This window comes from Vanessa tameamea, chromosome 18, assembly GCF_037043105.1.
Source record: "Vanessa tameamea isolate UH-Manoa-2023 chromosome 18, ilVanTame1 primary haplotype, whole genome shotgun sequence".
In the NCBI taxonomy this organism is placed as follows: Eukaryota; Metazoa; Arthropoda; class Insecta; order Lepidoptera; family Nymphalidae; genus Vanessa; species Vanessa tameamea.
Window position 1 is genome coordinate 559451 of NC_087326.1, and position 16944 is coordinate 576394.

Genomic DNA, 16944 nt, shown 5'->3' on the forward strand with positions numbered 1-16944 from the left:
CTGCCACACTGGACGATCAAAATATAGCAAAACTTTAAACTGGTAGAGAAGTATAGGCTATTCAAGTTTGATACGAATCTGAAAAAAAGTCAGAAATATCTTCTCTTCTCTGGAAAATAATGTTTAAAGTTGGATCTACCAAATTTCTTCATTACTGATTGGTGATTACAAACGTAGTACATATTATTGGTAAGACTGCGCAAGCCCGTCTGGGTAGATACCACCCACTCGTTATATATTCTTACGTCAAACAGCAACGTTTCAAAATCGTCATATTCCGATTTCAAGGGTGAGTGAGCCAGTGTAACCACAGGCACACATATTAATTACCAAATTGATGGAACTGTATGGAGTGATGTAAATAATGGTTAATATTGACAGCTCATCTAAGGGCGGTGGTGACTTCCCTCCATCATCATCAGGTGAGCCAAAAGCACGTCCGCCCATCTTTACTATAAAAAAATTAAACTCAGTTGCTACTTATTTTCTCAAATGCTATTCATAGCCAATTACATACATAAACAGCCTGTAAATTTCCCACTGCTGGGCTAAGGCCTCCTCTCCCTTTGAGGAGAAGGTATGGAGCATATTCCACCACGCTGCTCCAATGCGGGTTGGTGGAATACACATGTGGCAGAATTTCGTTGAAATTAGACACATGCAGGTTTCCTCACGCTGTTTTCCTTCACCGCCGAGCACGAGATAAATTATAAACACAAATTAAGCACATGAAAATTCAGTGGTGCCTGCCTGGGTTTAAACCCGAAATCATCGGTTAAGATGCACGCGTTTACATATATGTTTACATATATACAATTAAATCTATACATCCACATTGGTAAATTAAAAATCGTTACTATATATTCAGTCAGGGGTAAATGTATATTTAAAATATGATAGTTATACGGGAGTAAACAAAATAAAACCGAAGAAAATATGACATACGAACGCCAAAATAAATAACGTGTGTAAATAGATTGATATTACGTGTCGTGTAGGAGAAATAACAAAGTGTATTATCGGGAAGGTGGTCACGCGACCAAAACGAATCAATATACTATCAGGCTTGACGCGGAAGGAGGGTCGTGTGTGCTGGATGTGAGCCATAACACACAACAAACGAACTATGCATTAGGAGTATGTTTAGATCACACATTAATTGGATAAAATCGTATACTTCGGATAAACAAAAGCAGACCTTAATAAGTAATAAATTACAGTCTCTAGCTAGACCACTTTGCTGGAGTACGAAATATTCTTCCATTAAGAAAAATCTGTGGCGTATATAACATTTCTACTCCACTGCGCTATAAAGCTTATGTGGCAGAATTTTAGTAATTACAGGTTTCATCTTTGATATACAGTGCTCAGAATATAAACTTTGATGAAGATCCACATTTTCCACTAAACTCTCTCGGATTGAGGAACTACGCAATTTAAATATAAAGTTTGCGTTACGTTTGGGCGCGGTAAATTATTTAGGGAGGTTATAAGTTAAATGTAGTCCTCGTTTTGGGGCGGAATAGTATATAATTAAGGCTATGTCACTATTAACCGGTCAGTCGTTTTGTAATGAAAAATGTAAATTATATGAATTAGTCATACGTCAAATTGTAACATCTTTTTCTATGGTTGATTTTCGTCTAATTAAAATGAAGATGGAAAAAACGAGAAAAACAATTTTGTCATTAAGTGTAGAACAGCCTAAAAGTAGATTTTAAACAAACGACTTTATTACCTTGGTGTGCGTTACAGATCCGCTTGTCACTCGACAAACGTCTTGGTTCTTTACTAGTGTGCGTGTATTTATCGAACAACTGTTTGCTACAATTTTTTTTCAGCTTTGTCAGTCTATCTAGATATATAAAAAATTAAACACTCTTAATCCTAACTAATACTTCATGTCAAAGTGATTTTCTTTATTCTGAACCGATCATCATGCTTTCTTGTCTACATGTTGTCAGTGGTACAGAAAGAGACATACCGCGCCAGGGCCGGGGTAACAGCCCTGGGGCCTCCAAAAGAGAGGGGCTCCCAGATTTGACATTAATGGAAATCCGACAAGTTACTAATTTTAATGTTTTATGTACTTAAAATATGTGTAAGATATCTAAATATAGTCAAATTATAATAATGTTATTGTAATAATAAGTAAATAAGTTATTGCTTAGACAGAACTAAATATATTCAAATTATTTTGTAAAATAATAATTACGGTCTACCCTGCTTTGTGGCCCCAGGTCACATAGAGCTTTAAATCTGTCTCTGTGGGGTACCTTAAACCTGCCCCCATCTAACACGCGAACTTAGTAGTTGCTCACGGTTTCGCTCGCGTAGGATTTAGTCTCAGGTGTTGGGCATAAAAAAATTGTCTTCTTGAAGTTGAAGTACGAATTTCATTAAATTAGGTTCAGTGGTTTGCTCATGAAAGCACAACAGACAGAGTTAATTTCGCATTTATAATATCAGTAACACGCACACAAGTAAATCATGACGTCAGTACGGACTGATCAGTGCAATGATGAAATTTCATAAATAATGCATTATTTATCGCATTAATTGGCTGACCGGTTATTATCCATTTTTCATCCAAGACGTCGTTGTAATGGATCCGAATACGTACATATCTTTAGCAACACCAAACTCAAAGTCAAACTCAAATTCCTTTAGTCAATATGGAAACATTTCGCTTACTTATTGATAGTCAAATGAAACACTACCACCGGTTCGTCAAAGAAAATACCCTGACCTGAGAAGAACCGGCGAAAGAAACTCGGCGGGCGGAAATATCCAGGAGGCGATCGTTTCATTCCCAAGTTATCAATTATAAATTCACTAATTCTGTAATAACCTTTCGCACACAAGCGTTCCTTAACTTTTTTTTAAATTTGGCAACAGAGGCATTTTGAACGCTTTCTGGGATTAAATGCCAGTGTCAAATTCTGTATATTTAAAACGATATTTGTGTTTGTGTTCGTTAGCACACGTTGTGTTCGTAAATGTGTTTTTATTTTATTTAATCTAAAAAGATATATAACCCAGATGCCATTTCCAAGCCCATTTACCGATGTCGATAGCTTAAACCATACGAGGCTCATTGTACGGATCTATTGGCACTCGTAAACCAGTACTATGAGTCGCTAATAGCTTCATAATTCCTCCAAAGCGTATACTTTGTAGAACCTTTATATCACAATGACACGGAACCGCAGTAACTGTGTACAACAAAACGGTAGTAACATAACTTTAAATGTTGGTAACAATTCTGGTAACATATGTTATTTTTATTTATTTATTTAATTTATGAGTATAAACAAAAACAATATAAGCTTTACAACTTGTTTGCTCATTCAATTATAGGAGACAAAAGCGTGCATAAAAATATTGAAATACAGTTAAGATAAAAAATGAACAAGTAATACATTACAGTAAAAATCAAATATAAATTAGAGACTTAAATTTAAAGGTGGCAAATGAGTCACCTGATGGGAAATACATCCGGTACATCTTACATCCGGTTGCCAACAACCTTGGGAACTTAAACTCACTCATCCTTCAAATCGGAACAATAATACTTAGTATATGTAAATAAGAGAAAGTTAATAGATACCAATCAAAAATGTTATAACATTACAAATATGCTATATTCCAGTGGAGCAGAAATGGCTCAGTGGTTAAACCACGTGAACGTAATTGGACCAGTGGTCAGACTTTGAAAGGAACGGAATCACAAACAAAAATTGCTTTATTTACAAGAGTAAACACTTTCCTATATATGTATATATGTACATACATACGAGTAATATAGACATAGGCTGCTTGCTTACATAATCGTTAAAGCAAAATATACGAAAGAGAGGAAATTTAAAAAATGAGATTAAATATCACGCGAGGGAGCTGTAACGGTTATTACGTTTTACCAAGTTTGATAAAAAACATGTGTACTCGAATGTTGCTTGTGTCATTCTATTTTCGACGTTTGCTTAAAATGTTTCAATTTTCATCTAAATGTAGAAAAGTTAGTAGATAAAACGCCTTCATAGTTTAATGATTTGGCGAAAAGTTTACCGATCTATAAAGTATTGTACAACTATGTTGATATATAACGCTTTATCTTAATTAACATGCAACGTTATATAACTCTAAATTAATTATAATTTTAGGGTTATAGGTTTGAAAATCGTTTAAATGTTTTTTTTTTAAAAGTGTTATTTTTATAAATGTATATCCTGCCACCGGTACTGATTAGATAAACTAAAGTAGTTAAAGACGCATGAGAGAATTTCTCAATTTATTCATCGGCAATTCGTTAAATTTTCAGCAGCGCCGCGGTCTCCGCTAACTTCGACAATTAAACAAAGTTAGAACAAAGAAGACGGTGGAAAAAAAGGAAAATAATTGCTTTCTTTAATGACCGTCCGCTCAAAGGTACGTGCAAGTTGGCCGACGGAGTTATTGCGTTGGTTGTCCACCGGATGCATGGCTACACATCCAAGCTAAGATTTTGAGCTCCAGGCATATTCGTTATGCAAAAACCAATACGTATTACAAAAACCTGTAATTATAGTTGTAAAAGCTACTATTTTTTTCTTTGTTTATAGAATTGAAAGTTAATATTTTGTTGTTTTGTATTTATTTTTGTCATCCCTGTATTGCGATGTGTTGATATATAAAATATTACTCTATTATATAGTACTTTAAAGAAAATTTAACGAAAATATTTTCACAAATGCGATTAATGACCATTAGAGGCGTTTACGACAATATTTCGGCATATTTAATTTTATTTTTGTACATCCGACGATGATTGTAAAAGAATAGGACATCTCACTGCAATAAAAAGAAAATTTCTTGTGAATATATATTATATTAATCGGTTTATATAATTGTATATAAGTAACTATAGTACTTAGATCAATAAAAAGTTATTTGATGTACACTTGTGCACTACAATAAGTCAGTTGGTTAGTTTCCCTTGTGAATGGTCGTCCTAGTCGAATGTTGTCAAGGCGACTACATTATAAATGTTCTTTCAACAAAATTTATAACCAACAAGAACATTGCATTGCATAGCATGTCGCTGCTGTATGTAGCGTAGCACATTCTGTGCTAGGTTAGAGAAAGTTTAAAAAGCGCTACGAGTGCGTAGCGTTGCGTATCCTTATAGTAACTCTATGCGTCCATTGGAAGGTCGGCACAAAAAGTTAGGCAAAAAGCCCTCGTTGGAGAACTGTTAAACTGTGGATTCAAATTCATACTTAGCCGAACTTTCGTTTGTTTCAATTTACAATAGTTTACGTACGCCCTCGTTAGCGAGTTCTGACTTCGTTTTCTTTAGAGAATATTGTGTCTATAGACGATATGGAGTGATAAGGGTGGAAATTTCGAAGTGACTTTGGAAACCATATTAGAAGTTTTGCTTAGTTCATAATAGAAAATTATTTTCTAAAATTGAATATAATTTCAAGCTAAGACAGAGTTTATATTTAGGCTGAAACTAATTCAAATCCGGGTAACCATTGAATAGGTAACATATTTTGGTACATCCGCTATGATGATAGGCACTTTAGATTTACTAAAATGGGTCGAGCATTCATTCATAGTAACTGGTGTGTGGAATTTTTCATGCTGCAGATACAGATAAGGAGAAAGTGCTCGTACGGCGCCAGCACAGATATAGTTTTTTGTGGTTCAGTGGCGGTAATTTGGCGGTTTCATAAGCGGGATGTCTGAATTAAGTTACTCTTATAGACACGAGCTGCAGAGGAACCTTATAGGTAGGGACTAGCAAGTAGGCTACCTAATGGTAAGCGGTCACTTCTGCCCATAAAAATATTAATCATTTCTCATATCACGAATGCTACACCAACCTTGAGAACCAAGATGTTATGGTTATGTCCCTTGTGCCTGTAGATACTGGGTCACCTCATCTTCAAACCGGATTACAAAAATACTACAATAGTTGCTGCTAGGCGGTTAAATATAATATGAATAGTGGATGGTATCCAGACGTTATTATTTGAACGCACGTTTCATGTTCTTACCGAACAGTCTAAGAACGTATCATTTTTTTATTTAATTATTAATTTATTCGAACATAAAAATATAGAATAACCAATAATTATACAGTATCGGGTCAATACCATTCGTTACAAATGTGTCTAGGTCATTAGAAGGAAAACATCCATTAGGAAGGAGCTGATTAATCGGCTTGGGACAGAGGTGCTCGCCGACCGCCATAAATAAAAATAATATATTGCCATGTTAATACCGATCCGATATCGTGATTTAATATATTTTTATTAATGTATGCGAATAATTTAAGGAACTTTATGAGTATTTTTTTATAAAGTCAGATACTTTAGTAATATCAAGCGTTATATTGTATGTAACAATACATTTTTGATAATCATGATAGATATATATATATATATATATATATATATTATTTGTGCATCAATCACGTGAAAACTGTTGAAAGTATCGGTGTCCAGTCTGATGGGAAAAATGGTTATGGCCGATTATTTTTTAAATTTCGCCGATGGAAAAAAATTGGGGAATTTAAAAAATAATCTCCTTTATTTAGGTTCATTTATTTTTTTAATATGATTCTTGTAAGCAGACGGGCAAATGCGTAGGTAAGTGACCACCATCGCCCATAGATATTGGCGTTGTAAAAAATATTTAGTTTTTCCGAACCGATACAACTTGGGAACCTTCAAGAAAGGCTGGCAACGCACCTGCAAGCCCCGCGGTGTTGCAGATGTCCATGGGCGGTGGTAGTCACTTTCCATCAGATGAGCCTCCTGCTCGTTTGCCACCTATAACATAAAAAAAATATATATATTAACCATTCCATACATTGCTGAAGCGCCACCAAATCTGGGAAATAAGATGTTATGTCCCTTGTGCCTGAGGTTACTTTATTTAATATTTAGCGCAGCAGGCGGACACCAGCTAGTTATTACAATGTAAGCACTAAATTGCGGGAATACTCGCGTAATGTTTGATTGACAAAATAAATATATTTGTATTGAAAATCGCGAGGAATTTCACACGTGTGCTTCTCTTTCTCCATTCGAGCAGCGTTGTGAATCAAACTCACTTTTAAAACTTACTTTTAAAAGGAAAAATGATAAGAGATATTTAATCAACATTTATAATAACTGATTAACTCTGTAATCATTACAGCAGTTGGAATGGTGGTCACCGATTTAATCTTCGCCGTGACAAATATATCTGTAGGTCGTAGGGATGATGTCACGGTGTGCATCTTTGACAACGATATAAGTTTCTTAGTGTGGTATTAATTAGCTGAATTAAAAGCTTTAATTGATATTTATATGACAAATATTAACATTTATGTAAAAGACCGAACACGCGGCCCTTGAATTTTGATGAACGTCAATCGATATAACGCGCCCGAAGCAAACGGGTTATATATTCAACAACAAACAAAATTACAAAATTCAATGTAAACAACGTATTTATTTATATTATTTATTTGCAATGTTTCACTGTTATGAATTGTTATGGAGGAATACAAATATTATCTTGTTTAATTTTACTCATTTGCTTGATTACTCTTCCGAAGCTATGTTCGGTATTATGTTTGAGTTTTTTACTGGATATTGTTTAATTACTGATGTTTGTATTATTGAAATTGATAGTTGGAAAACAAAAACATTACCGTCGAACCTCGGCTCGTTTAATTTTAATCGTTTTTAAACAAATAAGGTTTATTGTGATGTGTGTAGTATTTTGGTAACTGTCTTTCATGGCGGAAGGTTTTCTATGTCCATATGTTTCTATTTGGGCTACTTTTCCAACTATAGGTTGATCCAGTTAATAGGAATGTTGGGTTACTGACGACCTCCGTGGTCGAGTAGTGTGTACGCCGGTTTTCATGGGTACGCCAGTCCGAAGTCCCGGATTCGATTCCCGGCCGAGTCGATGTAGAAAAAGTTCATTAGTTTTCTATGATGTCTTGGGTGTGGGTGTTTGTGGTACCGTCGTTACTTCTGATTTTCCATAACACAAGTGCTTTAGCTACTTACATTGGGATCATAGTAATGTATGTGATGTTGTCCAATATTTATATAATATTTATTATAATATGCATGATATAATTATAATTTATTCCCTACAAAGTCCAAGAATAATGTGACTTTCGGACAGTGAATTTCTTTAGAATTGAGTCAATAGCACCAGAGATTACTCCCTACATACACACAAGCACATTTTACTGCTATATTTTATTAGTATAGATATAGATTGTGAGATGAAGGACCTTTACTGTAAACTACTAAGTCATTATTGCAACAAAATTGAAAGCTAGCTGCTAGAGCTCTTGTTGATGAAGAGGACGTTGATGACTATAGACTTTCAATAGACATTGAGATTGTAAGAAATATTTAAGAAGATTGTAAGAACCAAGGTTCGGGTCACATTGCCGATGTGATTACGGCTTACGTAATCACATCGGCAATGTGACCCGAACCTTGGTAACGAAGATTATGTCCCTTGTACCTTTTTTTATGACATTGGTTGGCGGACGAGCATATGGGCCACCTGATGGTAAGTGGTCACCAACGTCCATAGACAAAGGCGCTAAGAAGTCTTAACCATTCCTTACATCACCCATGCGCCACCAACCTTGGGATTAGTTCCCAATGTTATGTCCCTTGTGCCTGTGATTACACTGGCTCACTTGCCCTTCTAACCAGAACACAACAATACAGAGTACTGTTATTTGGCGGTAGAATATCTGATGAGTGGGTGGTACCTACCCAGACGGGCTTGCAATAAGCCCTACCACCAAGTAGTTAAACTGTCTCACTTTACCTTCAAAGTGGAACACAACTGTACTGAGCATTACTATTTGGCAGTATAATATGATGATGCGTGGTTGGTACCGATCCCTTTACAAGTACATGTATTTGGTATTACAGAAAACTGTATTATTGAATTACGTATAAATAAAAATGTAAAAGCATTACTCTTCTTATTTAGGTGTCGGTTAGGTTAAAACCAAATATCATTTCGACGGTGTATTTGAAGTTTCCTTTAGTGGTCATCGATCAAGCCGTCTGCTGAGCGCCAAAATAAACACTATGCGTTGAGCTAACAGACCGTGGGTAAGAGATACACGTGTGAGTGAAGTGGGATTCTGTTTATTTTTGAGGGTTCCGTTAATTAACTTAAAGGAACGGCTTAAATTTAAGCCTTTGACTTGAGATATCATACATATGTTCAATTTATATTTCAATGACTAGACTTTAAGGCTGAAGATGTATTGTGAGATCGAACGGTACTATTATTATTTTCGCCTATTCCTCGTCGACTTTGTCAAATCATACAGATTGAACGCTTGAATTTAAAGTCACTAGTACGTATCGTATATGAAATTCATTAAAATCAACATTCAAAACTTTATGTTTTATGCCTTCATACCTATTATGTACGTTTTATAGCAAATGTATAGTACTTAATAAACTATTTAAAATTTTCATTACAATATTTACCTATAGTTTCAATCTCGTATGTTTTCCGAGATAAAGCCTGTCGTCAACGATAGTGTTTTGAATGGTTTATTTAAGTTTGATCTTTGTGACGTAAAATTAAAATCATTTAATTAAATAATTTTAATTATATATCCGATACATTTATTGAATATGGATAGAATGGTTTTTAGATATTCATTGCAGACCCCCAAACCCCATCTGTAAAGTAATAAAGTGCTGCGTGGGTGTTGAGCGGTGAACGTGCTGTTCTCACTTGGCTCTTTATGTACGTATTTTACGGTGATAAAAATATTTATATTGATAATCTTAGATTATAAAACTAAGTTAGATCGAGCGCACGGAACATTAAATTGAAGCAACAAAAGCAAATACAAAGTCAAAAGCAGAGTGACAACATCTTCGTTTCAAAGGTTAGTGGAGTATTGGCGATGTGAGGATGGTTAAAATTTATTACGACGCAAATGTCTATGGGCAGTGTTGACCACGTACCATCAGTTGGCTTATTTGTGCGTTCGTTTACCTATGTTATAAAAAATACCAATTACTACCAACCAATTCTTATTCATAAAATACGTACCAAATTTGCAAATGTCCACGGGGTCGGTCACTTTCCATCAGCATCCTGCCAGTTTGTCACCTATATCATAAAAAAACTTCTACAGGTTTATAATTAGTTATAATTAAAATTAATTGTTGATGGTTTCCAGACTTCAGACAAGTAATACAACTTATTAAGTAACCTAAATTAATAAGTAGGTAAATGTAAAAATATAGAATTTTCTAGAAAGGCTTTAAGACCGCGTGACACCTTAAAAAATGTAAAACGAAATGAAATGAAATATTTGTATCCGAGCACGAAAGTGCGCTCTTATAAAAATCGTCTGTTTATTGTTATCGCAATGAGCTTTCACGGAAGCTACAGCCTTGCTAAAGCTTAAAAGCACTTTGTTCGTAATACATTTGTAGTTACTTAACAAGATCAGACTGTTTGTTTGATTTCAAATTATCTACTTATATTATCTATTATAGTTTCTCAAAATCTATATGTGCATAAAAACATAGTATATTTCTCTAAAAATTGTTATATACATACTATTAATACCAGGATAATCACGACAGCGGCCAGTATATATAATAATAAATATTAATATAATACATACACATATAAAGCTGTAATTATAAACATATACTTAATAATAATTATGAAGATAAGCTTGAAGGATATAGAGACGTCTCACTTTCGTGAGAATTATTGGATGTTTACCTGAGAGGATGACGGTCATATTTGATACTCGGATCTTGACAAACAGGACAGTATACTGGAGATAATATTTACCATACTTAAGTTACGTACTCATTTAATTTACACGAAATGTATTCAAAAGAAATAAAGGTAAAATAAATACATTAACAGTTGTAAAAAGTCGAAAAACACCATTTCCCGTCCCGTCTCCGATACACCTCGACGCCGAATTCCATCCCGGTGTGCCTGTTACGGAAATTGATAAAGTTTTCATTCGATCTGAGGAATTATTGAAAGTTTTCTGAGCACAACAAAATTCAATAAGTGACTGTCACTGATTGGGAACCGAGGGGGGGGGGGAATTGGAGGTTTTCAACCGGCTACATGTTACGAAATGTAGCGGTCTTTGGGCGAAGTCCTGTAAATGTCTATAGTACTGGACTAAGCCCTCCTTTTTATAAGAGAATTTGAAGTTTATTTTACCGCACGGATACAATGCCAGTTGATGAATACATATGTGTTTCAATTTTACCCGATGCAAAGATAGATAAAATAAGTTTTATAACAAGCATAAGATATATGAAAAACAAAAATTAAGCACGTTTAGATAAATCAGTGGGGGTTGCTCGCAAAAAGTCAATTAACTTGAGCATAACAGTTTACTTGGACTACCGAGGCTATGCGCAAACCCGTCTGCGTAGGTACTACCCACTCATCAGACATTCTTCAACTAAGGGCAGTACTTAGTATTGTTATGTTCTGGTTTGAAGGGTGAGTAAGCCAGTGTAATAACAGGCACGAGAGACATACCCAAGCGAATTGGCGATCTAAGGAATGGTTAATATTTCTTAAATATATTTACTTACCATAAGGTGTTCTAATAGCCCATCCGCCAATCCATAACATAAAAAAATGTACTTAATAGCCTAATCGAATAAAGTACATTTTGGTTTGACTTAATTTTATAATTAAATCGCTGACTCATTTAACACGCGCCAAGCTTTATACTTGACTTGTAAACGTTTACGATGTTCTTACAACTAGATACTAGAGTGTTTATGCTTCGTTCTGTTCGGTGCTGGACGAGTTTTTTACTTTATTGCTTACGTTATAGCCGTTTTGCGCTTTGTTATTGCAGCGGATATAAGTAACGAATGATCCGTAAGACTCTTATACGAGATTACTATTGATTCATGTTTGTGTTTGAAGTTATATCTGTTTAGGTGCGTTATGAAAAAGAGTATGATAAACATGCTCGGCTTAAAGTTCTGCGCCTTTGAAGCATTTTCCACCATGTTGCTGTAGTGCGAGCTTGTGGACATACGTGTCTCAAAATTATTTGAGACACACGTCCTTCTAAATATGACTTACAACATAGCCAAGCACAAGATGAACAAAAATCATATCAACATAATCAAATAAGTGTCGCTCGAAATAGACTACTTCTTGCCTTATTTCATTGTGAGTGAGTGAGTTAAAAAAAATGAAGAAATTGCATTTATAATAATAATTATTAATATATAGATAATTATTACTTTATTGTGATTCATTATTTTCATGATGTTAATAACTAATCACAATTACGTCAAAGTAAAACTGCTCACTCGCTTGCATAAGTACACGAACCTTCTTTTAGATAATCTAACGTTAAAAAAGTTTCAAAAGTTATCTAACGATTTTAACATGATCTCTATAGTTATTTATAATATCCAGTGTAAAGTCATCTTGATAATTGCTCAAAGAATTATCTAGTGGACAGTAGTTGTGGTTGGTCGTTCGTTATTATAATGCAGTGGAACTTTACATTGAATTTAATCCTGTAATATGATGATTCAAAAATGCTTGTGAGAGTCAATTTTAATTAGAATATTATGTTGATTTTTATTTTCCCATAAGTTATATTTTTTTGCTGAACATAATATTCTAGTTAATTCTTCATATTCCGAGTAAATCTACATTTGATATCATTATAAATATTAGTTCATACTTCCATCGAGCGCTCATGTACTGGTATGATCAAGACACATTTAAAACTTTTTTTTAAACAAAGATAAGATATTTGTGAAGGATTTAAATGTTTTTGCTTCGAATTATTTACATAATTCAAAACTGTGAGTGGAAGAGGCCGATATGGTATTATTTGTGACGTCAAATTAACAATTTTATATTATTTTTGTAGCAAATCTTACTTAATTTATCATATTGCAGCAAGACTGACACAAAAGACCTACGGCTTAAAGTTCTGCGCCTTTGAAGCATTTTCCACCATGTTGCTGTAGTGCGAGCTTGTGGACATACGTGTGCCAAAATTATTCGAGACACACGTCCTTCTAAATATGACTTACAACACAGCCAAGCCCAAGATGAACAAAAATCATATTAACCATGTAACAAAGGTACAAGTGCGGCCCCAGATTTGACCCCCATTAAAAATATATATAACGTAAATAAAATTCCTTTCAATATATAAGACGTATAATGAACTGCTGATGAAACATAATTTAATTAAGCATCACGCGTTTCTATTAAGAGTCGAGATATGAAATTCTCAGCGAAGCTTTTAAAGGGGATTTCTTTAAAAAATTCCCGACGTGTTTGAATGAGGTGCATTACGTCAAAACGCCGCGTGCGACGGCTTTTAGCATACGTGACAAATTTACAAATTTCCATCCTCTGTCACTGTGTTTAGATTTTTATTCATGCGAGCTGCTCGACGCGCCTTTGGCGGCAATATTTATGAGGTGTTTTGTGAAATATTTGTCATTTCATGACGATCGATCGGAGATTTTGTTTGCAGTTACAGTCTGATCTCGATACGCAATAAATTTTGATGAACACCATGTATATTGTCTTTTGTGTGACATTTATTTAAAGTCAATATGTGACCCGTTCTACTGTGTGTATTCTGTGTATGCGGCGAGTCAAGTGTGTGTGGGTTGATACTGTAGCAATAAAATTGTCATTGGAAATAATAGTATGTTTATATCTTTTTGATTCCATCCCACGTTCTAAGCGTGCAGAACTAACATTATCAACAATATATAAAAACCCTATTTATAGGATAGGACATCCTTGGTATCCGTATTATGTATATATAATATCTAGTTTCCTTTGAGTATAGCCGCTGTGTTCAGGAAGAGACGCTCAACCGGTCAGGATCACATAATTTAATAAATAACTAATAATCTACAACTTTTAGTCGTCGAAACCAAATATCAAAGAATTCCTATCTACTCATAATATATGTAATATATAAATTAATTATATATTACACGCGTCTATTTTTGCATATTTATAATTCGAAGAGATGGCAATACCACACGACAGATGGTAGAGAGGCGAGAGTTACGTGGTACCTGCCCGGGTTATCTTATACATATAGCTTCATACTACTATTGAAATATTTTGTTAGAAAAATATGTAATAACTTTTTGCCAGACTTGTAACATGGACCTTCATGATCTGTAGCCTGTTGGTATTGGTGGTAGGGCTTTGTGAAAACCGTCATATTCTACCTTTAAGCACCAATACATAATATTGTTGTGTCAGGAATTAAAGGGTGGGTGAGCCAGTTTAACTACGGGACATAACATGTTATTTCCCAAAGTTGTGGCGCGTTGGCGGTTTAAGGGTTGGTAAATATTTCTTATCAATGCCAATATTTATGAGCAGACCCAGGCACTTTCCATCAGAACGCCCAGCCGTCAGTCTATAAGTATATTTAAAAAATATGTATACAGAATTCGTAAATTGTTTAATTTGTTTTGTATTTTTAATTTATTGTTATTAAGTCTGCGTTTGCATAATGCCGTGATAAAATTAACTTCAACGTAGTATAAGTTGGCACGCGACCTCTTTATATGGCAATTTCGATGTCGGGCGCTTTTAACGAAAGCGAATGCCTCTACAACGAAAATGTTTTTAATCAAATACGGACGATAAACGTCCGTTAGATTATAATTTACCTTTTACATTGTTTTATTTAACTTCACTTTTTAGTAAGTTCGGGTCAAATCTTACAATTGAATTTTAAACGTGTTGAGACATTCGGCTTTGATGCTGGTGATGATGCAAATTAAACATAAATAAAAGATTTTTTTAAAGTTTATATTTAATTTATTTAAGTAATAGCTATTTCGGGGAGTTTTAAAAAAAAATTCTAAAATTGTTGTTATTTGAATTTGTACTTTTAGTTGGATTCTGATATTATTATTTGTTGAAGTTTCTTTAAAATAGATCATTTGTCTATTATTATGTATATTTCACGGTTGAATGAAGGATTGAAGCTTAAAAGTACTAGCAATAACATTATATAGCAGGAAGCAGACAGGTGAAAGAGCCGAGATGGCCCAGTGGTTAGAACGCGTGCATCTTAACCGATGATTTACGGTTCAAACCCAGGCAAGCACCACTGAAATTTCATGTGCTTAACCTGTGCTCATCAATTCATCTCGTGCTCGGCGGTGAAGGAAAACATCGTGAGGAAACCTGCATGTGTCTAATTTCAACGAAATTTGCCACATGTATATTCCATCAACCCGGATTGGAGCAGCATGGTGGAATACGCTCCAAACCTTCTCCTCAAAGGGAGAGGAGGCCTTAGCCCAGCAGTGCGAAATTTACAGGCTGCTAATGCTAAAAAATGTAAACAATATCAGTGATCTAATATAGAGCTGAAGAAATGCAGATGAAGCTACTTGTAACGAGGATGAGAGACAATGTTAGACAGGTGAAATGGGCGATAGAACCTGGTCACCACGGCGTGTATAAAGTTGACGAGAGTAAAGTGAATCTGGCTGTAAAACCACACTAGCGGTTAAATATCGATTGTAGTATTCAAAATAGTTTTTTTTTTAAATATATTTTAATTGATTGTAGTGTTAAATAATTTAAGCATTGGTGGTGATTTCTTTCCTTTTTTATGACATAGATTTGTAGCACCGGGGGCTTGCAGGTGAGGTTGCCATTTAAGAAATAGGTAGTCGTATCGGTTCGGAAAAACCGCGGTCGTTGAGTGGCAGAAGATGTTTTAAAAATATGGATCACGGTGGTGTCAAAAAAAAAGAAAAAAGTGAAATTCAACGGCCGCGAATAATCCAAACAATTTCTCGGAACATTCCCCTTGTAAAATTTTGTAGAAGATGCAGAGTGATTATTTTGAGGAATTATTCACGTAATTCTTTTTAGCGTTAGCTGTCATATGTGAGTTAAGAAAGAATCGAGGAATTATAAACTCATATGCAATATACTAACTTATTTACGAGACATAATTTATAAAAAAATCGTTCTAGTTCTAAAAATATAAACTCTTATAAATCTCCAAGTAAACTTACTTTGTTTATATTAAAAACCATGTCATATCTGGAATATCTTTAAAAATTCCATCAGCCTTCTTTATGACAACCGGTATAACTTGATGTTTGAATATTACAAGAGCCTTTTAAATGTAGAAGTCAACTTATATTGGACAACTTTACCACAAGGAACTCATGCAAGTTTGTTTAACCGCTTCGTTTTCTTTCAGCCAGTCGCTGGCAGAAGACTCTGTTCTCCAATGTGATTGACATTTACATAGAAAGTTAAATTTAAAATATAAATTACTTCCTGAAGATTATAATAGATTGTCCATTCCAGTGTGACCCGCGGCTCTCTGGAATTAATTAAAGTTTTGTTATTACACTTAATTAATTGTTTCAACTCCCTTCTTAATTAGTGACGGGCCTTCGGGAAATGTGGGGGTTCCGTGATTGTAACCTTAGACGAATAAGGGCTGGAAGTGGCATAAATATTGGAACCACTAGCGTTTTCATTATTATTTCTTCTTGTCTTCGAAGTACAATTTGTTTTGTTTGTATAAGTACTAGTGTGTTAGTTAACTGTCACAATGGTTTAGTGGCTCGCTAGCAGCAAGCACTGAGGTCCTAGGTTCAAAATCTAATATAATATAAACAGTGAAGCCTACTGTGTTTGTGCACATATTTGTGCTGGCTGTGATTAAATAATGAACAAAAACCCACACCTACAACATGTTCGTATTTTAATAAGTGAGTAACAAAATTTTTTTTATTAAGAAAATAAAGATTTTCGTGCATAATCTTTCTCAACTGTCTTCGACATAAGTCAAACAAACAGATGTATCCGCATGAACGATAATATTAACGGTACTACTGAAACGTT